This window comes from Anticarsia gemmatalis, chromosome 26 (genome assembly GCF_050436995.1).
Source record: "Anticarsia gemmatalis isolate Benzon Research Colony breed Stoneville strain chromosome 26, ilAntGemm2 primary, whole genome shotgun sequence".
Taxonomy (NCBI): domain Eukaryota; kingdom Metazoa; phylum Arthropoda; class Insecta; order Lepidoptera; family Erebidae; genus Anticarsia; species Anticarsia gemmatalis.
In genome coordinates, this window is record NC_134770.1 from 3112466 (window position 1) to 3129314 (window position 16849).

The following is a 16849-nucleotide window of genomic DNA, read 5'->3' on the forward strand; positions in this document are numbered from 1 at the left end:
TTAGTCAGCTTATGAATCCGCTCTACCTTTTTTTGGCTGGTAGTGTATATAACTGCTAATCACAAAGTCGAGTATCCAGGTCGAAAGAAGTGCTCGACTATTGCTCAATACTAAATATAAAACTATGATATAATACTAAACTACGAGCTAGACTTAAGTAACGTGCTAAGTAGGTATATGGCTATAGGCTTGACTTCTATTATACGGGACTAAGAAAATTCTCTTTAATATGTGAGAATAATATATAGTAAAATATGTCTACACCTTTGTTTAAAACAGGCATGGTGGTATGAGTGTATACTATATGTGTTAATTGCTTCATCAAATTAGACCTACATAATATTTTTATTTATTTTTGTTGTATAGTACGTAACTGCCTCTGTGGCGCGGTCGGTAGTATATGCGACTGCGGTGCGAGAGGTCTCGGGTTCGAATCCTGGGTCGAGCCAAAAAGTCTTTTCTGAGATTTTCTGTTAAGAATTTCTTAGAGATTGCCCGGAGTTAGGAAGTTGAGGTCGAAGACCTCCGTGCCTCGGAGAGCACGTAAAGCCGTCGGTCCTGCGCCTAACCTCTCACTGGTTGTGTCGGTTATCCGTCCCACCAAACTATGAGAGTGATGGAATAGAGAGTGTACCTGTGTATTGTGCACACACTTGGACACTATAAACAAAGTCCTGCACAGATGGCCAGTTTCAATTAAACTGACCGCCGTAGCCGTATATCGGCTAGGAGGACATTAATATTATGTGTAAATTGTTTCATTGCGTTTGCCTATTTATGTTCTTAAATGTTTGTTGTACAGTACATAAATCTCTTCCACTTAAAGCTATATACAAAATGGTCACGGCAGCTCAAAATCTCATACAATATAAAGATTTTACAAATATAGTAAAATTTTACAAGAATATTTTTGAAGAAGGTATCGTGTAAATCCAGCGAGTGAACACGGGATTACGTTATGCAACATCGATGTATAGAAATGGATGACAACAGACTTCGTTTTATAGTAAAACTAGATTTTGCTTGAGTGGATTTTTTAGAAGTAGCCTGTGTATTTCTTAGGAGTTTGAACTAGGTTGTACAGGACCTAGGATGATTTCAAATCAACTGTATTCATGTTAGATCGTTTGTTAGCGGTGAATTAAATTTTGGAGAGATTGAAGAAAATGGCGGTTTTTACTTTAAAGAATTTTGGCATGATTTTTGTAGTCAGCCTGCGACGAAACGTTAAGCATTTTAAGGTAAAATGCGTGTTCGCGTTAATTCCCGTATTCTATTATACATTAAACATGCAACGCGAGAGTTTAAAAGTTATGATGATTTTTGTAGGTAAAGAATTTAATTTATACTTTATACGAAACACTTCAAAATACTTGAAAATACAGATGATGATGAAGATTGCTTCAACCGCTTCGGCCATGCCAGAATCGCGCTGATGTGTTCAGAGATACTTTTTTGAAGGAAAGACTACAGTAAAGTGTATGCAATAACTGATCTCAAGGTTTCGAGCTCCTGACTCGAAAAAAGTGCTCTCGGTCTTTTTTTATGAATATATTTCTCGATTTAGATACTAAACTTCGAGCTAGAGTTTAGAAAAGGGCTCAGTATATGACTATAGGCTTGACTCCTATTATACGGGACTAAGAATATTCTCTTTAAAATTTGAGAATATATCGCACAAATAATATGTCTACACCTTTGTATAAAACAGGCATTCGTTTACTAAGTTCATCGAATTTGAATTACATCATATTTTTATTTATGTTTGTTGTATACTACATAAATCTCTTCCACTTAAAACTACATATAAAATGGACACGGCAACTCAAAATCTCATACAATATGAAGATTTTTCAAGTATAGTAAAATTTCACAAGAATATTTTTGAAGAAGGTATCGTGTAAATCCAGCGAGTGAACACGGGATTACGTTATGCAACATCGATGTATAGAAATAGATGACAACAGACTTCGTTTTATAGTAAAACTAGATTTTGCTTGAGTGGATTTTTTAGAAATAGCCTGTGTATTTCTTAGGAGTTTGAAATAGGTTGTACAAGACCTAAGATGATTCCAAATCAACTGTATTCATGTTAGATCGTTTGTTAACCGTGAATTTAACTTTGAAGAGATTGAAGAAAATTGCGATTTTTAAATAAAAAAAACATTGGCATCTTTTTTGTAGGTATAGAATTTCATTTATACTTTATACAAAACACTTCAAACTACTTGAAAATACAGACGATGATAAAGATTTCTTCAACCGCTTCGACCATGCCATAATCGCGCTGATTTATTCAGGGATACTTTTTTGGACAGAAGGCTACACAGTACAAAATATTATTTTTGATTTAAAACCACCTTTAAACCTGCAATTATAGCGCACTAAGTTTGTCCAATTCAATTGCTCAATAATAATGCATGTCACCTTTGCATCAATTAGGTTTAAAACACTGCATGACAAAGACTTTTATGAGTCAATTATTCTACAGTACGGCATTTCCTACAATACCCTCTATAATAGTAAAACTAGAGGCAGTTACATAACAATGACCAAATCGCTCGCACCAGCACCAAGCCCTTTCACTAAAACAAGGGTTACGAATCTATAGAGAAGGACGAAGGTTCGGCCATATTGTTCATTTGTTTTGCAGCCTCGATATAGATAGGCTATCTATCGACAGTGGTAGATAACTACCGACTAGAGATAAGCTGTTATGTGATAGAGGATTGAGGAGAATTCTCTTAGATTACGAAAATGGACTGAGGTTTTTTCTTGAAGTTTTATATGATGTTGATTCGGAGTGGTATGGTTGGAAGGATAAGTAATTGGTGTTATTTATGGGTACAGGATTGTTTTGAAGTGCTTCACGTGTCATACATATGATAGTATTTATCAAACGTTAAATGAAAAATGTTAAACACCCTTAATAGTAATGGGTAAAAAGATAATATGTATGCTAATCTCGGAAATAATTAGGCTTTTTTATGATGATCATGAAGGGACTTTCACTGGAAAATACTTATACTATACGTATACTTATTAGGACCACTTAGTTTATTACAAACAACTAGCGGACTACCCTGACTTCGTCTTGGTATAGTACAATTTTATCCCGTTGATTCTCATGACAATTTTGATCCCATCGATCCTACACAAATCTTGTCCCGACAGTAGCAATCACATAAAAACTTACTTACCCACTTGGTCTAGTTGTTCAAAAGGTGTGCGTGTACTATATACATTTCAGTGACTCATTATCATTCATACATGTTTCATGTTTCAAATATAAAGCTCCTATATAATAATATTTCTAACAACAAATCTCTTAACAAGTATGAAATCTCACAAAATTATCAGAACGCAATACACACTCAAAACCCAAGTACCCAATTAAGTATTCGAGCCACAAGCGATACTCAAATGCTCTCAGATTTCTAAGATAACCCTCAAATCTGAGAAATCTTTCTCAAAAGGTATGTAAATGACACTCGGTAACTTTTTGCTTGAGTCAGGAGTTACAAACAGTTTTAACCCTTGGAAAGTTGACGGGTATACGACGGGCCTTTTAGTCCCCTTTGTAGATAATTGAGATATCAAATCTCGGTTCTGAAGTTTGTGGAATGAGAAAGGTTTGTAAGATAGATTAACCGGTTTACCACCTCTGGATAAGTGTCGGATAGTTTAACAAGAGGAATTTGGATAGGTAGCAAAGGTAAACAGGTAGTTTACGAATATTTACTGACACTTTAAGTAATGGTTAGTCTTTCTGTAAGTTTGAGGTAAGGGTTCGCTTTGGACTGATTAGTAGACTGATATTTATTAAATATTCCAGTGTTTTATTAAACATTCTGGTCTAATATACATACATATGTATATAGGTACATTGTTATTAACTAGTCCACGTACTAAAAAATCCCAAATTTAGATTGAACAAAAAAAAAATGCTACCTAACACGGAAATCAAACCTTAATCAACTAGTGTAAAGATTTTCTCTCTTGGACTACTTGGAAAATATATCCTCACAAAAAAATGGAAGGGATTAGATACGCTTAAAGTGTCGGTAAAACACTAAAGAACAATAATACACGAACAGTCAGTATATTACCTAGACTTAAATAATTACTCAGTTATGAAAACTAATGCGAGCCAGTTGGAAAATGCGAGTTATTTCTGTGCACCGTGCCAAAAGTACTGTGTTACAGTGGACCACAAATAAAACAGGTAGGATTCGATTCTAGTTGATGTAAGGAGTTCCGTATTCTATTAGCTTAGTAAAACTGATTTTAAAAGTCCTTTATCTCACACTAATAACTTTGGAAAATTTGACGATCATAGCTCGTTGCACTTGTTTGTGTGTTTGTGAGTTGCGCTCACCGGTCTGTAAATGTTCATTTCATAGATGGGTGTCCGGATTGCGGTATTTAAAACTGAGAATCTCCATGCTTCGATGGGCATTTAAAAGTGGTCACGGTAGTTGTCAATTAAGATAACAGCCTTTAAGCCAAGTCAAAGGTCTTCCGGGCTTTCAAGTTTTTAGTGTTTTACGAATAACCCTGTATATACTATCCCTTTTAAAAAATAACAACAAATGAAATGTCGCGAGAATCTTTAGTTATAAATACGTTATAAATTAGGTAAGTTTCAAGCCAATCGACTTAAGTCAACACAAAAATTTGCCTGCGACAAAATATTAAGTCTCAACTTTCGTACACGCTGTAATGCGCCATGCATGCAGTAAAAATAAAATCAAAGGATTTTCCTTTACACTGTCGGGTCTCCGAAAACTGGGGTAGTTTTAAATCATTTTTAGTGTGCCGTAGAGCAGAGGAATGCGGATATCATTGAATTTTTAATGTTTGCCTTCATATCTCCTGCTTTGTTTTGTTAACACCTTAGCTTGCACGTTTGTTGGTACGGTTTCGGAAAGGCTGCCAACGTTTTTGGTGAAGGTGTTGCTTTTATTGTAAGATTTAAGGTGATAATGCACATTTATCATCATTGTATACATTTTCAAGGCCTTTTTTAAGTATTTCGTTTAATACACCAGGAGTCTGTTTCGAGTTACACCTGGTTATAAAAAATGATACACGAAACTCTTGAGAATCGTTTTATCTTTTGGTGAAAACTACATGAAAATTCCTTCAGCATAGATTTTGAGTTGGAAAGGGAAAGGGATAGACGGACGCGGCGTGGGGACTACTAGCTCAGTCTTAATAACCTCTCATAATATTAAAAAGTCTAAATATATCAGCTTTTCACAAACTCTTTCACCAACATTTGCCCCAATCGACCAACCACTTTGGCCAACCGATATTCCATCAACGACCACCAGAATTCCAATCGTCATCCAAAATCGAATTATGTACCGCAACTCACAAGATGTTACGAACCCTCAAGCCTCAACTGCGGTTCCGTATGCCTCTGTGGACCGTTTTACTGATGTAAGGCTGTGGTCTTACCGGTAAGACAGCGGTTAAGTTAAAACAAACGCTTCAAGTATGGGCAAACGAATGCAAATGGCAGGGACAGGTACATTGGTAAAACTACGGAAGTACAAGATTTTGAAAAGATAAATGAGGAAAAGTTGCGTTTTAGATTTTTCACAGGGTTTTACATGACGAAACCTAATTAACATAGCCTGTTTTTTACGTTGTTTTGTCTACTTGATGTTTTGGTGCAGGATGCACTAGTTACCTGCCGTGTAAGATTAGTATCATTTATCAAGCAGCGAAAAAAACAAATTGATTGAAAGCAAAAGATGTATGACTAAGTATAGAAAGATATCAAAATCTCAAAAAAAAAAAATTTTCAGTCGTCGATCTCTTAAGGAAGTCTATGGGCAGACAAAAAGACAACGTCTTTTTATCATACCTTCATCGTGTCGCTATTTTCCTTGCAGCCTCTAGCCTCTGCCTTACCCTGTCATATCAACGTCGGATAAGTCCCTTTACTCCCCTCAGTGACGAATGGCCTGACGATTTGACTTGAGTATGTCATCGGAATCTCTGTCATAAGGGTTTTCTTTCGAATTTTCTTTGCGGCGTTTTTATCGAGTAATAAGGATTTTGTGATTTCATGTTGAATGATGGTTGTGAACGTTTGTAGATTTAAGATTTGAAAAAAGCGGTTATTTTTGGTATCTTTATACTTTATATTGAAGAATTTTCTCAAAAATGTTGTATGCTGTCTTCCGTTACCTTTATTTGTAGAGACCCGTGTCTGTGGGTTTAGTTTTGACTAGTCGTTTTTGAAGGAGTAAACTTTTTTCCAACGTTAACTTCAAAAGCAGATGACAATTGTACGACTTTTTACAGTCTGTTCTAGTGAACTTAAACCCAAAGAAAATAGTTCCGCAAAATACGAGCACGAACTAGTTTTTTTACCAAGGTTACTTCCGGTTGCTGATAGAAGACAGGAGTAAGAAATATCTCAATAATCGGTTCATTTTACTATCATTTCTCATACTTTCGTAACTTCGCACGTAGGTCAAACACAAACTAACACATGAAACAATAACTGCACATATTCTTCGTAACCCACATGTAAAAGGGAGTGTTCACGACAGAGTTAAACAGCCGTGATAATTCCCTAACTCAAAACTACCACTAGTTCGCAAAGGTTCAAACTAAAACTTGGTGAAATTCAACCCAGTAGGCCGAACTGGAATTCTGGACAATCCAAAATGGAAACTGCTTTCAAAGTTTCGGAGAGGTCAATTTATACTGGTTGTTAAAGTATGTATGAGATGGCCATTGTATCTTGAGCCCTGGCTTTCGGCCAGTTGCTAAAGTACGTTAGTTTTATGAATATTGAAGTGGTTATTGGTGCAAGACTGAGCTATAATGGAGTTGAATTCAATACTTGACCGACATTTTCTATTGAAAATGTTCTATCTTATCTTTGGCTTTTGTGAAGTAATGAAAAGTTGCAAATATTAATGACGGGTCATTCGTTTTGATGGTTGATGTAATATTTCGATAAAGTTTGAAAATTGAATAGTGTCTAGACGGAGAAAAAACATTTGAAACGAACCTTTCACATCAAAGGATGTCTTAGATTGTCACCTACATACATATGTAGGTACATACTTAGATCATGGAACGTATTCTGAACAAAATATACTCATCATTGCTTATGCAGTAAGTGCGTCTATACACTACTAAACACTTTCCAATTTATAAGTTCACCATAATGTTTTTTTACTGTTTGCTGGTAAATAGCGCCTCAGATAGGTACTGATACTCTATGCAATAGATTATAACAAACTTCAGTGACGAACGAAAAATGTAAAATACAGCCTTGTTCCTATTATAGATAGCAAAAGGTCAAAGACTGTAAACCACAGGCTTTGCACATTAATAAATCCTGCCACTAATAGACAATGCTAAATAACCCCTAATAAATAAAAATCCAGCTTAACAAATATACTGCTTACTCGACCATAAAGCGAAACGTTTAGTAAACAAGCTCTCAAGTAATTGGTGAAAGTAGATCCGCTCCATAAACACTACCAGGACTGAAGAATATAAACATTTGGCAACAAAATACAATGTTCTATACAAATCAACCACTTTTTGGTAGGATGCCAATAAGCTAACATAGTTCGCAGTTTTTTTTCTTTCAAACCACCAATTTACATAGACCTACTTTTGTATGATCAGCTGGTAAGATGGCAGACCAAGTTTTACTGGTTTTTAAGATCTAAGTTTGTATGTAAAGTTAGTGAAAGTGAGGCTCAAATTTTATTTTACTGGTTATATGAAACATATTTCTTAAAAAAACTGACTTCAAATCAAAATGTTTTGAACGCATGAGCATACATCTATCATCAATACATATAAATATATACATACATACGGTAAATTAGCTGACCCTTGAGGCTCACATTAAAATGGATACATGGGTATTCTTTCCTAATTTGTTCTTCACAATAATCGTCCGATGTCTTAAAGAAATATGACAAAAATAATAAATAAAAATAATAAGATTTGGTCCAGCCTCTGCATAGTTTTGGCCTAAACTAGACTTTTAGCAATTGGCGAAATAATTGTAACCATTTCGCCCAACGTGCAATCATTTAAATATGTACAAATGTAGATATATATACCTAAAAATATAAATCTTTTGTGCAAATTCTTAGACCTACGAAATATGCTTGAATATATTTTCTATTCAGTCTACGGTCGACCGCGCTGTCTTATCTCGCGTTATGTGGAACAGCTCGTAAATTACGAATACTGCAAGCATATTTGTCGCTAACAACTATGTGTTAATACCTGTTTGTCGGTTGAAATACAGCCTGAATAGAAACACATTGTATGAGGTGTTGCTATTTTATAAGGTGTTAAAGACACTGTCATTATCCAAAACACATTGATACAGCGAATATTTGGTGCAAAAATTTTTTTTTCATTATTTTTTAGACTTGTTCTAACAATAATTGAATGAAGAAAGCTTGCTTAGTCCGAGAGATCTTTATACCTACTAGGCTTGAAGGAATGCCAAGATTAAGGCGTCCTCCTCATTTTGGTATAAACCTGTGACCAGCAATAGAACTGGTATCTAGTACGAAAGCTTTGAATTATTATTTATACAGGTGGCTTTAATGACGAAGAGACTGGACATCGCTCATGTCAGGTTTAGCACAAACAATCACAAGCCTATGCTAATTCACACATAGAATTCTAATTTGAAAATAACCTGCTCAACAACCACAAAAGCAGTCCAAATAAAATGCAAAATGAGTTCACTGAATCAAAAGCGTTACAGCAGTACGTCATAAAATTAAAAACTAGCACTAAAAAATGTACAATACAACTTTAAACTTCATTTTTGAATCATAAAAGCTAACGTCAGCAAATGTCGACAGCATTCACGTACAAAATACACAGAAAAATGTTTCAAAACCCCGAAAAATATTATGATAACAAGGAATTAAGACTGGTTACTTAGTAGAGCGTAGCGGTCGACGGAGCGTGCGTTGCTAAAAGCCTTTATTTTACTATTTTTATGAACATTTTTCGCTAGATATGAGAATGCTCTTACAATTTAATGAGTTGGTTGGGCAAGCGTTTTGGTACTTTAGATATTACATAGTCTTGCACATTTTGAGATTTTTTGATGGGGTTTTTACAGCACGTTGAACTGACTCGGCGTGGTCATGCTTATGGCACCTCTATTGTAAGTTGATGCCTAGCCGACAACGAAACGTCGCGACGCCATCAAGATTATTTATAAAATTTAAGACAAAATTACTAAAAAATTACCACGTATTCGCTCTGTTTTACTAAATCCACAGTCTAATTCGAACAAAACACACAACCTAGAGAAAAGCAAAACAAAAACATGAATAAACAAACAGTATGGCAACCTTTGTTTTACGAGTTTTGTTACACTGTTACATTTTAGCAGTAAGTTAGCACAAAAACAAAGCACTTATCTTACACTCAAATTATTTTAGTACGGTACTGCGTAATGGAGGCAAAAGATACGCAGGTTTATGTGAGTTGTATGTTTAATTAAACTATGAAACTAAAGGTCTGATAGTGGAGTGGCGTAAAATACGCTGGAGTTATACGCTTCCCACGTAGAAGGTTTAGGTCTCACAGTCAATGATGAACATTTCTTTTGGCTTTTTCGAATGATGTCATGAAAAAAAATTGACAATGGATATTTAAGCAATGTGTTTTAAGTCTCGACAACACACATTGACTAGTCTGACTTGAGAATTGAATCTGAGACATTCGAATTAACTACATACACTACCGTTTAGATAAATCTTACTAATGCACGGTTGATGAAAATTCGATCAAAACATCGGGTGAATAAATAAAGTACCCTTTCATTTTCGATCGCATTTAAGATCCGATACATTATAATACTTATGCGTAAGTTTGGATGTTTGTTTGAATGCTAGTTACTTAGTCACACCAAAACTACTGAACGGATTTATATAGAATTTTGTACAAAAAACGCTTATAACCCCGTGTACATTTTATTCCGGGGAATCTTCTCCACATAAACGGAACGCGGGTAAGAGCAAATACAAAATAAGTCAGCAATTTCGGTATTGTAGAAGTTATAAGTAAGTAAACAATTCATTATCATTATGAAAGCAATCAGGCTCTTTTTGTGACTTACAAAATTTCCTCACAGAATCACCCATATTAGAAGTTACAAGCTCCCCACCGCAAGTAATTACTTATGCAATACAAACTTTCCCAAAAAGTTACATTTCCACGAAATATACCCACACAGAATACTTTTGCAGAAAATTAATATAACATATTAATACCACCTCACTTCCCCTGCAGCCCAAAGAAAGTTTTCAAGGGAAAATTTACACATACCTACTTAAACAACATTGATAAAGTAATTCTGGCAACAAATATGGCCGCGAGCAACACGTTGCCAAACTTCTGGCAACACATTGACACAAAAGTGTCACAGTCTTAACATTACATTAACTCGTATGGCTAATTTCGTGAACCGTAAAATTTTGTCTTCAAACTTTGCAAGATTTCTTGCAGTTTGGTCCAGTGATTATCGAAGTTTTTTTATTATACTACCTGTTTTGCTAATGTGGTCGTTATCACCTACGAGAGAAGGCCTTTCTGCCCTTAAGAAGGTTGCTGAAAGTACTTGTCAAACAAACTTTAGCTTCAACATGCATTTTCGGGGGCAATATTTGAAATACCTTTATTTTTAACTAAAATATATAAAATTCTATGAAGTCCACTTTAGCAATTTAAAAAGGACTTAAGTGGTTATCTATTAATTTAACCAAATAGTCAAAGTTTTAATTTAATATAATAAATATGAAGTTATCCAATAATATTTTAATTAAATACGTGTGTTTATCAACCCAAATAAAACAAAACGCTTTATATTTTAATACATGAGCCTTGCGTGTATTACTTCATTAACCCGTATACTTCCTCTCAATTAGAAGAATAAACCCACCTTCCGAACATTATAAATGCAAAAGTTTTAATTTCTGGATAGATATTTGTTATTACGTAAATCTTACCGAAAGGATTTTATTATTACTTTATTTCAAACTTTATATACAGGGCTGTATAAAGGCGGACTTAATGCCAAATTAATGCAAAATCCATTTTAATGAAACTTGACAGTGTTCTGTCTTACAATCTTAAACATCAGAATAACACGTAGACTTAAAAAAAACATAATCACTGCCTGGACGAAGTTGCACGTAAAATCTGGTTTCAAATACCATAAAGTCTAGTTTTTAAACCACAATAACGGTCAAACTTAAGTCTTTAAAATCTCTGACTACCCACAAACAGTCTCACAGTCACTAACAAGTTCTAAGACACTATAATGTTTATTTCACTGGTGTTTATAGGTTTAATTATCGTTTGAAACTTAGGGGAGGTATTTAGGGATCCATTTAAAGTGTTGTGTGGTTTTAATTAAAGGTACCTAACGTCTAATTGGGAGTTCGACGACAAATGCTCAGCAACACAAAGGCGAGGATTGGAACGGATTAAATAGGGACAATTTGTTTTTTGAAGGGGTTTCAAGGATTACAATTTAAATTCTTATTTATAGATGTTTGGAGTTTTTGACTCTTGTTAAAATGTTTAATGTAAGTATGTTGACACCGTGGCGCAGTGGTAAAGGTCACCACGCCGCTACCATTGCGTCTGGAGGTCGTGGGTTCGAATCCCACACGGAATAATTATTTTTGCGATCCACTAATAATTGTTTCGGGTCTGGTTGTGCTTTGTGTCAGTTGTGTGTATGTTTGTCAAAGTCCATGCGATACATGAGCAATTTATAGTGCGGGAGCTTGTCATAAAAAAATGAAAATGAAATGAAAGAATGAGTAACAAAGTACAAAATACCAAACACCTACTAAATCCAGAATTACCAAGAGGTAAGACTTAAAAAGAGAGCCAAGATTTGAATTCGCTAGTAATGTTTACGAAGATGATATCCAGGAAAAGGAGCTTTTTCGAGCTAAATTAAAGAATAATTTGATATTGTGCAAGCTGACAGAAAAAAAACAGAACAATTGCTGACCTTGCCACCATATACGATAAATACTCAGAAACCACGAAAGGCATAGAAGATAGCTACATTGCCGACTGTCCCTGTATTACATTGTTATAATACAATATCTATTTATTTACGTGCTCTCCTGAACACAGTTTATTTCTGTACCCGAGTTAATTTACCAAAACAAACTACACTAACAAACCGTTGACCCTTATTCATAGCAATACAAAACTAGCAAAAACAAAATTACATTTTAAGGTAAGTATGGATTAGAGCAGTTATTTGTCGCACCACATTGACATTTATGACGAACTTTGAAATTACAAACGCGGTTTTTCAATGACCGACTTAGTGATACGTTCGTCGGACGTCCAAAATACTAGTCAATGGGTATGGAGAATATAATAAAACAACTTTGCGCGCATTCTGTTACTATTAAACATGTGATCGCTAATGCAATGACTACCAAGCAACTCTAACAGCAACGATTAATCATAGAAATTTTAGTAACAATACAGTTATTTTATCTAAAATTAATTATAAAAATTTAATTTCATCAATTTGACACGTAACACATCTTAAAAATTATTATAAGAACTAAAGGTTCTACATAAAGCCACAATGATCATAACAAGTTCTTACTACGATGTAAATAAGAATTGTGACATTAGTTTAGGGTGCCAATAGCCAGTTGCGCTCACAGGTAGGTAAATGATCTGTGGGTTAAGCAAATTCGTAATTACGTTCGTGTAGCTAATGTTCGCACGTTCACATTAGACCGTCTCTAATGTATACTGATCACATCGTACCATATATCGCAACACCAGGTATTCGTCAAGGGAAATCAAAATAACAGCGCGTGTCACAACCACGTGAGTTTCAAGCTAAATTCTGGCTTTAATATACTTTCACTAGAACTGCATATTTGTTGAATTTTGTATCATTTTGTTGTATATTTTTGGGAATTTAATTAGTTATGGAATTTTTGTGGAGGACACTAAAATATTTTCGGATCCTGTTACAGAATATCTCTATTGAATCTAAATTCACAAAAATACGTTATATTTTAGGCACAAAATTATAGAAATCATTGAAATTACGCTCAGTTTATCTAATGCCAAAACGGTAAGCATTGCAAAATAAAATCCATGATCATGTTAATTCCCGTACTCTCTGACATTAAAGCGTGACGACGTCAGTTCTTCTTTCAGTTTCAGTTATTTTTTTAAATAATTTAGCTTACAGGATAACACAGAGGTAACTTTTATTATACCAAATTAACCCTACTTTGTTTTACTAAAATTGCACACATATCACGTGGTTAATTAATTAACAATCAGCTTCAAAGTTACGATTATCGAAAAACACAAACATTTTTCTTTTTAATATAATATTAGAAACCATTTCCCTACCATAAAACAAATCACATGCTACATAACGTTTTAATATCCCTACAAACAAAAACAGTTCAAAGAAACATTCCTTTGCAAATAAAGGTAAAAGATAAAAAGATGAAAAATCAAATCAGTTGTGATATATTTGAGGTAGTGCCTTTTGTTCCTGTGCCATTACCTCCGTGGCTAATGGTTCCCTTGTGCGCTTTGAAACGCTGTCTCACTGTAGTAGAGGAGCTTACTGCAAACAGTATCGTTTTACTGAAGATGACTGGCTGGCATGTGCAGTAATTGACCGTTTTTTGAGTTTTTTTTTCTGGAATATATGTTATGAACCCCCAAGTTTTTAGATATAACGTTTTAGTATTTTAGCCAAATAGCGTAACAAAAAAAATTTATAAAAATAAGCTAATATTTTCTCCGGAATACAATGTAACCCGCAATTTATCACAACTTTTGTAGATGACTGCACGAGCACTAATAGACCGTTTTTTGAAGAAATTTTAATATTATTTCTAGAATTAAGTGTTATGTACCTGTTATTAAATGAAACGTTTTAGTATTTTAAAGTTAATAGCGTAACAGAACATTTAAACTAATATTTTCTCTAAAATACAGTGTGATCCGCAATTTATTAATTCAAACGTTGTAGTATCGTCGTCAGAAAAGCAGAAGTGACAATGTTGCTTTTGTTAGATTACTTGACTGAGACTGGCTTCGCTTATTAATATCTAAAAAAGTTGCGTACACAGAGCAATATACGTTATTATGAACTAACTGTCAAATGGACCTAGTAAAATAGCATAGATAGCTACCGTATTTATGAAAGAAAAATAATATTACATATTTTTTTCATTACAACATTATACTTTTTAACTTTTCATAAACTTTGTTGGTAACATAAACAATTTTATTGTCATTTTTCAATATACATTTATAATATATTTTTATATTGTCTCTCACAGAAATTCCGTTTACCTCAAAACAAAAAACGTGCATACTCATTTCGCTTAATGTAACAGGAAAACATATCTGTAAAATCATTGGCAAACTTCCGTAGCCGGGAGCTCTTGCCCTATTTCATATAATAGCATAATGGCTTCGATCTCTCATTCCGAATACGATTCTGTTTGTTTAAAGTTGCTTTACTCCCAAGGGTATTTTTTCATGTTTTGCTTCTGTTTTCAGATATTTTGTGGGTCTGGAAATAGAATAGAAGTAATTTGTTTAACCCTTATCTGTGGAACTGTTGAGTGTCCTTTAGAAATGAGAGAGGATAGGTTTTGATTTCACCACGCTGGACGATGTAGCACGCGAGCTTATTGTTATATACCGTGCGCATTACCAAACTCTGGGCTGTCATTGAAAAGTATACTAATATATTAATATAATAGCACGCTTGTTATATCCGAAGGTGTAGACAGAAGTGTATGAAATATTCCCTCCTTTCGGCATTAACAATATAAGTCTCATTTAGTAGGGGCGAGCCCTTTGTTATATTCCGGGAACATTGCCTAACTCCGCTCGAATTTATCTTAGAATATTTCTCAATAGTAAGAAATAATCTAACACTAGCTGACCCGCGCAACTTCGTTTGCTTCACATAAGAGAGAATGGGTCAAAATTTTACCCGGTTTTGTAACATTTTTTATTGCTACTCTGTTTCTATTGATCGTAGCGTGATGATATATAGCCTATAGCCTTCCTCGATAAATGGACTATCTAATACTGAAAGAATTTTTCAAATCGGACCAGTCGTTCCTGAGATTAGCGCGTTCAAACAAACAAACAAACAAACTCTTCAGCTTTATAATATTAATATATTATATAAGTATAGATAAATTCGAAAAGTCCAATATCTACTTGCTTACACGGAAATCGAACCCAAGACCCCGTGAACGGTACTACACTACCGCCCAACCGACAGGGGTTACAAAAGAAGAGTTTTCTTAGAAAAAAAACAAGAATATATTTATGAATTCCCTTTGGTGACACGCCCACGGTTTTCCAATTACCATAAAGTACGTTACAAAGAAAGTGTAGTATACAATATAATCCTATTATAACATTGTTACAAGAGTTAAATAAATTATTCCCAAGAGGATTTTTCGGTATGAAAAGTTGGTAATATAAGGTTATCGGTTCGTACGAATTATACGATTACTGGGGTTAAAGTAATACTTTATTCCATTCGATTTTATTGCGCTAAATTAAAATTATTCAGCTATTATTAGTATGCATATTATGTATCTCAATTGGCAATAAGTAGGTATATTATGTCAAATTAATAGCTACTATGCAGTACATTGCTAACGTGTCACTCAACATCATCTTAACTAAAAAACAATGTAGGTCATAATTATCAACTAAAATAAACATATGCAATTAGACAATATTACTTGAAAAAATATTTCATGAACATTGTCCTATTTCAAAAACCATTTACAAATCAAGTCCATAAGCGGATAAATTATAAATAATCAAATACATAAGTAATATGAAATAAATCCTTACAGATCAGACCAAAATAACTCCTACGCATAAATATATTATTTCATACCCATTTAAAGATTTCTAGAAACCCTATATAATTTTCCTTTTGATCCTTCAATAAAGCCTATAAAAAACGCTAATAGCTATTGCCCAAGAAATTATTAAAGAGCTCTGTATGCAAGGTTCACGGTTGTTTGCAAAATTTTGAATTTCAACGTCAGTGACCTGTACACTTATGCAGCTGACGGTGGCCTGTTTACTTCTGTTACTATAGCTACTATATTTTTGGTTTTCATAGAGTTATTAATTATACGCCAGAAAACGCAAAAAAAAGAAATAAATAAATAAAAACTTTATTCAAGACATTATTTAAATGTGTTTGGCATCACATTGCTGAAGTCTTGCAAAAAGGTCAATTGCGTAGTAGTCGTAACCGGTGGTCTTGTATGACATGATGTATAGATGTGAATGAAGCAAGGGATGTTCGACCTTACCAAGTGGTGTGTGTATGTATATGTATGTAAATTGTGCATGCTAAAGCCGTTCACTGAGTTGTCGAACTACCCTACATAGACATTAATTCAGCCACAAATAAGCCTTAAAACTAACACAATAAATTCAGAACAAGGCTTTCTACAAACTACAACAGATAATAAACTTCACTTGCGCCATGTTCCTAAAACCTAACAAACTTCTGAAAAACTAACCCTACTCAATTTACACGAAATATCGAATTAATTTACATATTCTCTACATTGAAATTTCAACTTTATTATAACGCCGTAAGGTTTATATTAGTATGGGGGAATGTTTTCGCAGAAGGCACGTTTGGATGGTCCAATAAGTGAAGTAGAAAAAACAGGACTTGTGCACCCGCAACACTGCAGCAAATTTTCATTGTGAGCATAGGGTTTTAATAAAAAACTTGGTCGTG

At 34.2% G+C, this 16849-nt stretch overlaps 1 protein-coding gene across 2 annotated transcripts in view; it reads right to left on the reverse strand.

Annotated features, from left to right (window-relative positions):
- The window catches only part of LOC142984269 (synaptogenesis protein syg-2-like), a 434810-nt gene that overhangs the window by 229264 nt on the left and 188697 nt on the right, over positions 1 to 16849 (reverse strand). The window lies entirely within an intron of this gene.